Consider the following 14832-nt stretch of genomic DNA (forward strand, 5'->3'; position numbering starts at 1 on the left):
TGGTATTGAATCTACAGATAAAATATTCTGCTTGTAAAAGTTTTTTTTTTTTCTGATTTGGGTAGGATAAGATGCCCTTTCATGTTCACTGCAGCAGTAACTGGCCTGAGTTTGCCCAGCAAAGATAAGAAGCAAGATTAATGCTCTAGACTCTCAATATGTGGCTCATTTCAAGAGAATGATACTCTGGTAGGGCCCCAGGCCCCAAGGACCTGGAGGAACTGCCTACAGGGTACAGAGTCTGGATGCAGCTGGGGTCTGTTAGCACACATGCTCGTGAGTCTGGATGCTTGAGGCAGAAGTCTCAGGGTCACCTGAGAAGGACAGTTTTGAAGTAGGGTCTGGTAAAAGACTTATCTTTTTATATTCAGTGGCCAGTCTCAGAACTCTGGTGTTGTTCAGTTTCTAAGTCATGTCCAACTCTTTGTGACCCCATGGACTACAGCATGCCAGGGTCCTCTGTCCTCCACTGTCTCCTGGAGTTGGCTCAAATTCATGTCTATTGAGTAAGTGATGCTATCTAAGCATCTCATCCTCCACTGCTCCATTTCCTTTTGCCTCAATCTTTCCCAGCATCAGGGTCTTTTCCAATTAATCGGCTCTTCCCACCAGGTGGCCAAAGTATTGGAGCTTTAGCATCAATCCTTTCAATGAATACTGAGAATTGATTTCCTTTAGAATTGACTGGTTTTATCTCCTTGCAGTCCAAGGGATTTCTGAGAATCTTCTCCAGCACCACAATTTGAAAGAATCAGTTCTTCGGTGTTCAGCCTTCTTTATGGTCTAACTCTCACATCCATACATGACTACTGGAAAAACTGTAGCTTTGACAATACAAATGTCTGTTGGCAAAGTAATGTCTCTGCTTTTTAATGCACTGTCTAGGTTTGTCATAGTTTTCCTTCCAAGGAGCAAGTGTCTTTTAATTTCATGGCTGCAGCACAGAACTCTGGTGCTGCCCTCTATATTTTAGGATGTGCCTGATTCAGGTCCAGTAGAGGACGCTCCAAGAACACTAAAGGTGTACACCCATGAAGGTTTGGGTGGAAGGAAGAGGTGGAATTGGTGTTTCAGGACCCTCCTGGGGGATACTGTGGGTTAGTGTAAAGTTTATGTTACACATTCTGGTTCCAGAGAGGGCTGAAATATGGACTCCGATCTGTGAACATGAATACAAAAGCATTGTAGGACTTCTCTGGTGGTCCAGTGGTTGAAACTCCATGCTCCCAATGTGGAAGGTGTGGGTTTGATCCCTTGCCAGGGAACTAGATTCCACATGCCTCAACTAAGACCTGGCTTATTAAAATAAAAAATAAGAGTATTGTGGATGGACGGTCCAGGACCCTTGGTTGGTTGAGAGACTGGGTTAAAGGTGTATATTCTGAACCTGGGGATGTCTTGACAACACTGAGAGAGAAGATTCTTGCAGAAAAGGTGTTTGGGAGGGATTTTCAGCCTCAGAACCCATCAACTATGTAGCAGGCCTGAGTCCTCAAGCCAAGGCACTACTGGAGGAAAGTTGGCCTGGGAGCCTGTGCCTGAACTTCTACCCTGGCCCACAGCTATCCACTCTGGTGCATGTCTTCCCCTCCAACCAGGTTCATCTCACCAGAGGCTCTCAACATCAGTGTCAGAGCTTTTAGAACCACAAATACACATTGCTCATGAATTTTTCTCATGCTTTGTCATCAGCATACATGTGGAGGTGTTTTCATCACAAATGTGAATGAAAACCACCAAGTGAAAGTACAGAAGATGTTTCAATAATTTGTAGTGTTAATAGATTGAAGCCATTCACAACGTAGCCTAAATGCATATTTGATAGTATACAAAGGAACTTATGAGCAAGGTTAAGTAATAAAGTGGGTTATAACAACACAAAAAGATTTTTATCTGAATTTTGAAATGACAAAGAATTAGAATCTAATCACACACAAGTGACACAATATTTCTAAATGTCAATTTGGGAAGATGACAGTAGCATGAAATACATTTATTCCCCTTAACTCAGCAATTATACTTCTAAAAATCTTTTCAAAGATAAAACAATTGTATTTGTGAGCCAAAGTCTTATTATGGTATAGCAAAGCAGTGATGTCTGTAAAACAAATTGGAAACAATCTATAAGATGTTAAGAGTCATTATCTCAATGTAGACGAATGATCAGGAATTTTCAATATTCTTTTTACTTTTCTAAACTTTCCATATTTTTAAAAACATATATATCATAATATTTTTAAAGGTTACTTTTAATTTTCAAATTTCTCTATTGTCTGTCAGAAAATAAAAGATATTTTATTTTCTGGACACAGAGGGATAAACTTTTTTTCAAGAAAATAAGATAAAAAATACATAATACTTTATGTTTCTGAAAGTTGAATGTTTTAAGTTCAATATAAATGCTAAGTCAAGAAGAATTCCATCTTAATTTTATTCTTTTGAGACAAAAAGAAAATGCAAATGATGTGACACAAATTGCATTTGCAGAGTTTGAGTGTAAATAATCATCAGTTCAGTTCAGTTCAGTTCAGTCGCTAGGTCGTATCCGACTCTTTGCGACCCCATGAATCACAGCACGCCAGGCCTCTCTGTCCATCACCAACTCCCGGAGTTCACTCAAACTCATGTCCATCGAGTCGGTGATGCCATCCAACCATCTCATTTTGTGTCGTCACCTTCTCCTCCTGCCCCCAATCCCTCCCAGCATCAGAGTCTTTTCCAGTGTCAACTATAAAGATAATAAGCATATCTACAAACATTTATTAAATATTTCTAAGTGCTGGGTAATACACTTTGCATAGGTAACTCGTTGAATCTTCATACCAATGCTAAAACTTTAATACTACTATTAGACCAATCTTACAATTTAAGAAAAACAAAGCTTTCTTGTGGTGTCTCCATAAGCTATGATGCCAATTTTAAAATCTTAGAATTATCAGAGTCTGCTGTACTAACTACTATTGGTATCAGTTCAGTTCAGTTCAGTCACTCAGTCATGTCCGACTCTCTGCGACCCCATGAATCACAGCACGCCAGGTCTCCCTGTCCATTGACAACTCCCTGAGTTCACGCAAACTCATGTGCACAGAGTCGGTGATGCCATCCAGCCATCTCATTCTCTGTCTTCCCCTTCTCCTACCGCCCCCAACCTTTCCCAGCATCAGAGTCTTTTCCAGTGAGTCAACTCGTAGCATGAGGTGGCCAAAGTATTGCAGTTTCAGTTTTAGCATCAGTCCTTCCAATGAACACCCAGGATTGATCTCCTTCAGACTGGATTGGTTGGATCTCCTTGCAGTCCAAGGGACTCTCAAGAGTCTTCTCCAACACCACAGTTCAAAAGCATTGATTCTTCGGGGATCAGCCTTCTTCACAGTCCAACTCTCACATCCATACATGACCATGGGAAAAACCATAGCCTTGACTAGACGGACCTTGGTTGGCAAAGTAATGTCTCTGCTTTTTAATATACTATCAAGGTTGGTCATAACTTTCCTTCCAAAGTGTATGTGTCTTTTAATTTCCTGGCTGCAATCAGCATCTGCAGTGATTTTGGAGCCCCCCAAAATAAAGTCTGACACTGTTTCCACTATTTTTCCATCAATTTCCCATGAAGTGATGGGACCAGATGCCATGATCTTCGTTTTCTGAATGTTGAGCTTCAAGCCAATCTTTTCACTCTCCTCTTTCACTTTCATCAAGAGGCTTTTGAGTTCCTCTTCACTTTCTGCCATAACGGTGGTGTCATCTGCATATCTGAGATTATTGATATTTCTCCTGGCAATCTTGATTCCAGCTTGTGCTTCTTCCAGCCCAGCGTTCCTCATGATTTACTCTGCATATAAGTTAAATAAGCAAGGTGACAATATAGAGCCTTGACGTACTCCTTTTCCTATTTGGAACCAGTCTGTTGTTCCATGTACATTTCTGACTGCTGCTTCCTGACCTGCATACAGGTTTCTCAAGAGTCAGGTCAGGTGGTCTGGTATTCCCATCTCTTTCAGAATGTTCCACAGTTTATTGTGATCCACACAGTCAAAGGCTTTGGCATAGTCAATGAAGCAGAAATAGATGTTTTTCTGGAACTCTCTTGCTTTCTCCATGATCCAGCAGATGTTCGCAATTTGATCTCTGGTTCCTCTGCCTTTTCTAAAACCTGCTTGAACATCTGGGAGTTCATGGTTCACATATTGCTGAAGCCTGGTTTGAGCATGACTTTACTAGCGTGTGAGATGAGTGCAATTGTGCGGTAGTTAGCATTCTTTGGCATTGCCTTTCTTTGGGATTGGAATGAAGACTGACCTTTTCCAGTCCTGTGGCCACTGCTGAGTTTTCCAAATTTGCTGGCATATTGAGTGCATCACTTTCACAGCATCATCTTTCAAGATTTGAAACAGCTCAACTGGAATTCCATCACATCCACTCGCTTTGTTCAGAGTGATGCTTTCTAAGGCCCACTTGACTTCACATTCCAAGAGGTCTGGCTCTAGGTCAGTGATCACGTTATCGTGACTATCTTGGTCATGAAGATCTTTTTTGTATAGTTCTTCTGTGTATTCTTGCCACCTCTTCTTAATATCTTCTGCTTCTGTTAGGTCCATACCATTTCTGTCCTTTATCGAGCCCATTTTTGCATGAAATGTTCCCTTGGAATCTCTATTTTTCTATTTCTCTGTTTTTCCTATTCTGTTGTTTTCCTCTATTTCTTTGCATTGATTGCTGAGGAAGGCTTTCTTATCTCTCCTTGCTATTCTTTGGAATTCTGCATTCAGATGTTTATAGCTTTTCTTTTCTCCTTTGCTTTTTGCTTCTCTTCTTTTCACAGCTATTTGTAAGGCCTCCTCAGACAGCCATTTTGCTTTTTTGCATTTCTTTTCCATGGGGATGGTCTTGGTCCCTGTTTCCTGTGCAATATCACGAACCTCTGTGTAGAGTTCATCAGGCACTCTATCAGATCTATTCCCTTAAATCTATTTCTCACTTCCACTGTATAATCATAAGGGATTTGATTGAGGTCATATCTGAAAGGTCTAGTGGTTTTCCCTACTTTCTTCAATTTAAGTCTGAATTTGGCAATAAGGAGCTACCCCACGTCCAATAGGCGGCGGCTGCATGGGCGCAGGATGGCTGAGAGGAGCTACTCCACGTTCAAGGTCAGGCCTTGAGGAGATACCCCTCATCCAAGGTAAGGTACAGCGGCTGCGCTTTCTTGGAGCAGCTGTGAAGAGATATCCCAGGATCAAGGTAAGAGAAACCCAAATAAGACGGTAGGTATTGCGAGGGGGCATCAGAGGGCAGACACACTAAAATCATAATCAAAGGAAACTAGTTGATCTGATCACATGGACCATAGCCGAATGTAGTCCCCTAGAGAAGGGAATGGCAAACCACTTCAGTATACTTGCCTTGAGAACCCCATGAGGAGTATCAAAGGGCAAAATGATAGGATACTGAATGAGGAATTCCCCAGGTCAGTAGGTGCCCAGTATGCTACTGGAGATCAGTGGAGAAATAACTCCAGAAAGAATGAAGGGATGGAGCCAAAGCAAAACCAATACCTAGTTGTGGATGTGACCAGTGATAGAAGCAAGGTCTGGTGCTGTAAAGAGCAATATTGCATAGGAACCTGGAATGTTAGGTCCATGAATCAAGGCAAATTGGAAGTGGTCAAACAGGAGATGGCAAGAGTGAACATAGACATTTTAGGAATTAGTGAATTAAAATGGACTGGAATGGGTGAATTTAACTCAGATGACCATTATATCTACTACTGTGGGCAGGAATCCCTTAGAAGAAATGGAGTAGCCATCATGGTCAACAAAAGAGTCCGAAATGCAGTACTTGGATGCAATCTTAAAAACGACAGAATGATTTCTGTTCATTTCCAAGGCAAACCATTCAATATTACAGTAATCCAGGCCTATGCCCCAACCAGTAACGCTGAAGAAGCCGAAATTGAATGGTTCTATGAAGACCTACAAGACCTTTTAGAACTAACACCCCCCAAAAATGTCCTTTTCATTATAGGGGACTGGAATGCAAAAATAGGAAGTCAAGAAACACCTGGAGTAACAGGCAAATTTGGCTTTGGGGCACGGAATGAAGCAGGGCAAAGGCTTATAGAATTTTGTCAAGAGAACGCACTGGTCATAGCAAGCAGTCTCTTCCAAAAACACAAGAGAAGACTCTACACATGGACATCACCATATGATCAACACAGAAATCAGATTGATTATATTCTTTGCACCCAAAGTTGGAGAAGCTGTATACAGTTAGCAAAAACAAGACCAGGAGCTGACTGTGGATCAGATCATGAACTATTGGTACAGAGTTTATTAATTGGGGTTATTATGATATTTTAAATATATTGTTGCCAATAGACAATAACTTTTGACATTGATCTGCTGCACAAAATAAAAATAATATAATAAATATAATTTTCTTGGCAGAAATCAAAATTTTGATTAAACCTATTTAACTTAAAATACACATAAATATATAACATGATACTGCTGCTGCTGCTAAGTCACTCTATTCAGGTCCAACTCTTTCTGTCCCGATGGATTGTAGCCTGTCAGGCTCCTCTGTCCATTGGATTCTCCAGGCAAGAGTACTGGAGTGGGTTGTCATACCCTCTTCCAGGGGATCTTCCCGACATAGGGATCAAACCCCCATCTTTTAAGTCTCCTGCATTGGCAGGTGGGTTCTTTACCACTAGAGTACCACCTGGGAAGCCCCTATAACTTGATGACGTGGGTCATATATGATATTCTAAGCAGTATTGTTTGTCTTCTTTGATGAGTGCATGTACGTGTGTTCAGTCATATCTGACTGTTTGTGACCCCACAGACTGTAGCCCACCTGTCTCCATTGTTCATGGGATTTTCCAGGCAAGAATACTGTACTTGGTTGCCATTTCCTCCTCCAGAAGACTTTTCCAACCCAGGTATCCAACCCGTGTTCTGTGTCTCCTGCAATGCAGGTGGATTCTTTATTGCTGAACAATCAGGGAAGTTTCAACTGGTATAAGTGGAAAATATAAAGCTTTGAAGATAATACTCTTGTGCATTTTGCATTAATGCAAAATAAGGCAAAACACCACCACCAAAACCCTATAATATAATTTCAAGGGGTAGCATTACAGAAATAAAGTCCTCAGAGAAAAATCAGTTCAGTTCATTTCAGTTCAGTTCAGTCGCTCAGTCGTGTCCGACCCTTTGCGACCCCATGAATCACAGAACGCCAGGCCTCCCTGTCTATCACCAACTCCCGGAGTTCACTCAAACTCATGTCCATCGAGTCGGCGATGCCATCCAGCCATCTCATTCTCTGTCGTCCCCGTCTCCTCCCACCCCCAATCCCCCAATCCCTCCCAACATCAGACTCTTTTCCAGTGAGTCAACTCATCGCATGAGGTGGCCAAAGTATTGCAGTTTCAGCTTTAGCATCAGTCCTTCCAATGAACACCCAGGATTGATCTCCTCTAGAATGGACTGGTTGGATCTCCTTGCAGTCCAAGGGACTCTCAAGAGTCTTCTCCAGCACTACAGTTCAAAAGCATCAATTCTTCGGCGATCAGCTTTCTTCACAGTCCAACTCTCACATCCATACATGACCATGGGAAAAACCATAGCCTTGACTAGACTGACCTTGGTTGGCAAAGTAATGTCTCTGCTTTATAATATGCTGTCTAGGTTGGTCATAACTTTCCTTTCAAGGAGTAAGCGCCTTTTAATTTCCTGGCTGCAATCAGCATCTGCAGTGATTTTGGAGCCCAAAATAATAAAGTCTGACACTGTTTCCACTGTTTCCCCATCTATTTCCCATGAAGTGATGGGACCAGATGCCATTATCTTCGTTTTCTGAATGTTGAGCTTCAAGCCAAACTTTTCACTCTCCTCTTTCACTGTCATCTAGAGCCCTTTGAGTTTCTCTTCACTTTCTGCCATTAGGGTGGTGTCATCTGCATATCTGAGGTTATTGATATTTCTCCCGGCAATCTTGATTTCAGCTTGTGCTTCTTCCAGCCCAGCGTTCCTCATGATGTACTCTGCAAGTAAGTTAAATAAGCAGGGTGACAATATACAACCTTGACATACTCCTTTTCCTATTTGGAACCAGTCTGTTGTTCCATGTCCAGTTCTAACAGTTGTTTCCTGACCTGCATACAGGTTTCTCAAGAGGCAGGTCAGGTGGTCTGGTATTCCCATCTCTTTCAGAATGTTCCACAGTTTATTGTGCTCCACACAGTCAAAGTTTTTGGCATAGTCAATGAAGCAGAAATAGATGTTTTTCTGGAACTCTCTTGCTTTCTCCATGATCCAGCGGATGTTGGCAATTTGATCTCTGGTTTCTCTGCCTTTTCTAAAACCTGCTTGAACATCTGGGAGTTCACGGTTCACATATTGCTGAAGCCTGGCTTGGAGAATTTTGAGCATGACTTTACTAGCGTGTGAGATGAGTGCAATTGTGCGGTAGTTTGAGCATTCTTTGGCATTGCCTTTCTTTGGGATTGGAATGAAGACTGACCTTTTCCAGTCCTGTGGTCACTGCTGAGTTTTCCAAATTTGCTGGCATATTGAGTGCATCACTTTCACAGCATCATCTTTCAGGATTTGAAATAGCTCAATTAGAATTCCATCACCTCCACTAGCTTTGTTCGTAGTGATGCTCTCTAAGGCCCACTTGACTTCACATTCCAAGATGTCTGGCTCCAGGTGAGTGATCACGCCATCGTGATTATTTTCGTCGTGAAGATCTTTTTTGTACAGTCCTTCTGTGTATTCTTGCCACCTCTTCTTAATATCTTCTGCTTCTGTTGGGTCCATACCATTTCTGTCCTTTATCGAGCCCATCTTTGCATGAAATGTTCCCTTGGAATCTCTAATTTTCTTGAAGATATCTCTTGTTTTTTCTGTTCTGTTGTTTTCCTCTATTTCTTTGCACTGATTGCTGATGAAGGCTTTCTTATCTCTCCTTGCTATTCTTTGGAACTCTGCATTCAGATGCTTATATCTTTCCTTTTCTCCTTTGCTTTTCACTTCTCTTCTTTTCTCAGCTATTTGTAAGACCTCCTCAGACAGCCATTTTGCTTTTTTGCATTTCTTTTCCATGGGGATGGTCTTGGTCCCTGTCTCCTGTACAATGTCACGAACCTCCATCCAGAGTTCATCAGGCACTCTATCTATTTGATCTAGTCCCTTAAATCTATTTTTTACTTCCACTGTATAATCATAAGCGATTTGATTTAGGTCATATCTGAATGGTCTAGTGGTTTTCCCTACTTTCTTCAATTTCAGTCTGAATTTGGCAATAAGGAGTTCATGATCTGAGCAACAGTCAACTCCTGGTCTTGTTTTTACTAACTGTATGCAGCTTCTGCATCTTTGGCTGCAAAGAATATAATTAATCTGATTTCGGGGTTGACCATCTGGTGATGTCCATGTGTAGAGTCTTCTCTTGTGTTGTTGGAAGAGGGTGTTTGCTATGACCAGTGTCTTCTCTTGGAAAAACTCTATTAGCATTTGCTCTGCTTCATTTCTTGCTCCAAGGCCAAATTTGCCTGTTACTCCAGGTGTTTCTTGACTTCCTACTTTTGCATTCCTGTCCCCTATAATGAAAAGGACATCTTTTTTGGGTGTTAGTTCTAAAAGGTCTTGTAGGTCTTTATAGAACCTTCAACTTTGGCTTCTTCAGCATTACTGGTTTTTTGCATAGACTTGTATTGCTGTAATATTGAATGGTTTGCCTTGGAAACGAACAGAAATCATTCTGTCGTTTTTAAGATTGCATCCAATAGTAGTCACTTAAGTTCCAATATCCAATTCTCCAACTTATCATCCTCCAAAAGTCATTCAAAACAATCAAAGCACAAATAAACCTCTGTAGTATATACCCTCAGTACAACCAAGAGAAAAATAAAATAACACAAAGTCCAATTTATATGTAAATAAAAGCAATAACATTAAGGACAAGCTGAACTGGCTGAGGAGACTAAATTAGAGGTCAACAGATAGACAAAAATATGTGTCATTTATTAAACAACATTAAACTATTTCATAATAAAGAATGATTAAGAAAGCTAGTAATCTACCCAAAGTTCTCTCTCACCTCAAACACAGAATTAGAGGGTTCTAGGAAAAAGCAAATGAACATTAAAGAACAAGAAAATATACAAACAGAAAAAAAAAAAATTCAGACCAATATCAAACAAATTTACTGAGAAGAAAACTGAAATATCTGAAGGAACTCTGATATTTGGCTTTTTGTTGTTCCATGAAGCAAGGAAGCTCTCAGAGGTTAGTGGGGTCAGAGAAAATAACTAGAGAAGGTTTATACTGAGAAAACTTGGGGGAAAAAGAGTGGTCAAAAAATAACTCTGATAGTAAAATACTGAATTAGTATAAATTTATAAATATATTTTGATAATAAAAAAAGAGAGAAAGTAAGAAACCTATTTGCTACAATTGGATGTGACCACTGGACCATCATCTGATCCCCAAATCAGTAACTGAACTAAAGTTTCCCCACTTTCCAGGAGGAACTGTATTTCAACAGTTGATAATTTTTTTTTTTTTTTTTCAGATACTGGCAGTATAGAGCAATTATCCTTAAGAAAAAAAAGAAAAGAAGAAAGACACATAATTTCTCCAGTTTGCTGCCAGGAGGCAATTTTTGAAAAGCAGGGCAGGATATTGATGTAAGAAATTGAAGAAGACACAAATATAAAGATATTTTTTCTTAATGGATCAGAAGTATTAATACTGTTAAAATGCCCATATTACTCAAAGTGATCTATAAATCAAATATAAACCTTATTAAAACTCCAATGGCAGTTTTCACAGAAATAGAAAAAAAGCTGTTAAATCTGTATGACACTACAAAGACTTTGAGACCCCAAAATAATCTTAAGAAAGCAGAACAAAGCTAGAGGCATCACACTTCCTAATTGAAACTGTGTAACAAAGGAGAAAAGGAAAGATATACCCATGTGAATGCAGAGTTCCAGTGAATATCAAGGAGAGATAAGAAAGACTTCCTCAATGATCAGTGCAAAGAAATAGAGGAAAGCAATAGAATGGGAAAGACTAGAGATCTCTTCAAGAAAATTAGAGATACCAAGGGAACATTTCATGAAAAGATGGGCTCAATAAAGGACAGAAATGGTATGGACCTAATAGAAGCAGAAGATATTAAGAAGAGGTGGCAAAAATACACAGAAGAACTGTACAAAAAAGATCTTGAAGACCCAGATAATCACAATGGTGTAATCACTCACCTAGAGCCAGATATCCTGGAATGTGAAGTCAAGTGGGCCTTAGGAAGCATCACTACAGATAAAGCTAGTGGAGGTGATGGAATTCTAGTTGAGCTATTTCAAATCCTAAAAGATGATGCTGTGAAAATTCTGCACTCAATATGCCAGCAAATTTGGAAAGCTCAGCAGTGGCCACAGGACTGGAAAAGGTCAGTTTTCATTCCAATTCCAAAGAAAGGCAATGCCCAAGAATGCTCAAACTACCGCACAATTGCACTCATCTCACACGCTATCAAACTAATGCTCAAAATTCTCTGTTGAAGGCAGGCTTCAACAGTACATGAACCGTGAAATTCCAGATGTTCAAGCTGGATTTAGAAAAGGCAGAGGAACCAGAGATCAAATTGCCAACATCCCTTGGATCATTGAAAAAGCAAGAGAGTTCCAGAAAAACATCTATTTCTGCTTCATTGACTATGCCAAAGCCTTTAACTGTGTGGACCACAACAAACTGTGGAAAATTCTTCAAGAGATGGGAATACCAGACCACCTGACCTGCCTCTTGAGGAACCTATAGAGGAACCTATAGGTCAGGAAGCAATAGTTAGAACTGGACATGGAACAACAGACTGGTTCCAAATAGGAAAAAGATTATGTCAAGGCTGTACATTGTCACCCCACTTATTTAATTTATATGCAGAGTACATCATGAGAAATGCTGGACTGGAGGAAGCACAAGCTGGGATCAAGTTAGCCGGGAATAATATCAATAACGTCAGATATGTAGATGACACCACCCTTATGGCAGAAAGTGAAGAGGAACTGAAGAGCCTCGTGATGAAAGTGAAAGAGGAGAGTGAAAAAGTTGGCTTAAAGCTCAATATTCAGAAAACAAAGATAATGGCATCTGGTCCCATCCCTTTATGGCAAATAGATGGAGAAACAGTGACAGATTTTATTTTTTGGGGCTCCAAAGGACACGACTGAGCGACTGAACTGAACTGAACTGAAAGTCACTGCAGTTGGTGACTGCAGCCATGAAATTAAAAGATGCTTACTCCTTGGAAGGAAAGTTATGACCAAACTAAATAGCGTATTACTATCTATGTTATGATAAAGGTCTGTCTAGTCAAGGCTATGTTTTTTTCCAGTAGTCATGTATGGATGTGAGAGTTTGACTATAAAGAAAGCTGAGCACCAAAGAATTGATGCTTTTGAACTGTGGTGTTGGAGAATACTCTTGAGAGTCCCTTGGACTGCAAGGAGATCCAACCAGTCCATCCTAAAAGAAGTCAGTCCTGGATGTTCATTGGAAGGACTGATGCTGAAGCTTAAACTCCAATACTTTGGCCACCAGATGCAAAGAGCTGATTCATTTGAAATGACCCTGTTGCTGGGAAAGATTGAAGGCAAGAAGAGAAGGGGACAACAGAGGATGAGATGGTTGGATGGCTCAATGGACATGAGTTTGAGTAATCTCTGGGAGTTGGTGATGGACAGCGAGGCTTGGCATGCTGCAGTCCATGGGGTCGCAAAGAGTTGGACATGACTGAGCGACTGTACTGAACTGAACTGAACAAAGATATAATAATTAAACCAGTATAGTACTGTCACAAAAACTAAAAGCTTCTGCACAATAAAAGAAAATAATTCAACACTGGAGGATAGAACCTTATTCCTTGAAAGAGATATGGTGGTCTACAATAGTAAGGTGGAAATAGGATTGCTAGGGGAGAGATTTAAAAGCAAGGTAGCTAGCTAGCAAGATAGAGTTACTGGGTAGCCATTGAAACTTAGATTTAATTCACAGACACTGGAACGACATGTTTCTCAGGTTCCAGTATAAAAAGACAGCATGTTGTTAAAAGCTACTCATAATACTGATTATCTATAGAAAACCACTAAATCAAACAAGGCGTACACAAGTTCACCATCCTTTAAACTGCAATTGTTAAATAAAAAGCAAAAATCTGCTTTCAAATTTTTAAGCATGTGACCATACCCTGATAATAGACATATAACTCACATATAGAATGCTACTACTTGAAAATATTAGACTCACAAATGAGCATAAGTTACTTGAAGAGTATTTGGTTCCATATTCAAACAATGTCTTATTTGTTAAAAATTTACCACTTTGCCTGAAATTATTTCAGAAAGGTTTGAAAGTGTTATTCAAAGGTAATGGGTTGATTGCTACAGATTATTTTTATTTAGAAAAACAAGAACTTTTATTATCATGGCTTGAGTGAATTATTTTCTCAAGTTGATATATCATCTTTATATACCCTAAATGTCACCAGAGATTCATCTGTTAACAACATATGCTACAATATACTTTATCTTTTGTACTTACGATGGGAGATACTGAACATATTTTGTTTAGCTGATTTACTGCAAATATTTTCAAAAGCAGTCCCTTTGTTACAAGTTTCTAATACAACACTACTGATTTTGAATACAGTTATGGAAATATGAGGGCTTCCCCAGTGGCTCATCAGTAAAAAATCTGCCAGCAATGCAAGAGACTGGAGTTTGATCCCTGGGCAGAAAGGATCCCCTGGAGAAGAGCATGGCACCCACTCCAGTATTCCTGCCTGGAGAATCCCATGGAGAGAGGAGACTGGGGGGATATAGTTCATTGGGTTGCAAAGAGTTGGACACAACTGCAGCAACTGTGCAGGCACACATGCATGGAAATAAGAATGTGTATTAACCCTATGCTCCACCCCAAATGTATGCAAAGTTGGCACATCTGGTTCAGTAAGACTTCACTGGTTTCTGCTTATGGAAAAATCACATTCCTTTTGGAAGACCCAGGTGCTAAATGTTTATATATATGAAACTACTATAACAAAACATCAAATACACAAATGTGTAAAATTATTTTGATGTGTCACCATACCAAGTAATTCATTTTTAAATAGAAAGCAACCATTTCTATAATTCCCATCATCATATATAAATACATGGATAAATATACTCACATATAAAATGTATATCATATATTCATATATCTCACAAAGAATTTTGAAATTATAATGTGGCATATACTCCTCTAGATTTATATGCACATAATTATACATTTATAAATATAGCTGTATTCACTGACAATGAAACAAGTAAATCGGTGAGAAGGTATTATTCTTTCTCACTATTTAAAATTGATACTATCTGAGTTTGGTCTTCTCAATTTACAATCACCAAGGGCTTCCCTCATAGCTCAGTTGGTAAAGAATCCACCTGCAATGCAGGAGACCCCAGTCGGTTTCCTGGGTCAGGAAGATCCGCTGGAGAAGGGAAAGGCTACCCACTCCAGTATTCTGGCCTGGAGAATTCTATGGACTATGCAGTCCAAGGGGTTGCAAAGAGTCAGACACGAAGTGACTTTCACTTCACTCACACTAAGATATACAGGATCTTCTTAATAATCATGTTTCCCTTCTGTAATATTCTTTCTCACTGCTCCATCTAACCTCTTCTTGTCTCCCTTTGCAAACTTTTGACATTACATAACCTCTCCTACAAACATTTTTTGAGCAAAATTCAAAATTTAAATTCTCAGGTAGTACTTCTTC

This window comes from Moschus berezovskii, chromosome 6 (genome assembly GCF_049115385.1).
Source record: "Moschus berezovskii isolate FMDL1 chromosome 6, NW_MosBer_1.0, whole genome shotgun sequence".
NCBI classification, from domain to species: domain Eukaryota; kingdom Metazoa; phylum Chordata; class Mammalia; order Artiodactyla; family Moschidae; genus Moschus; species Moschus berezovskii.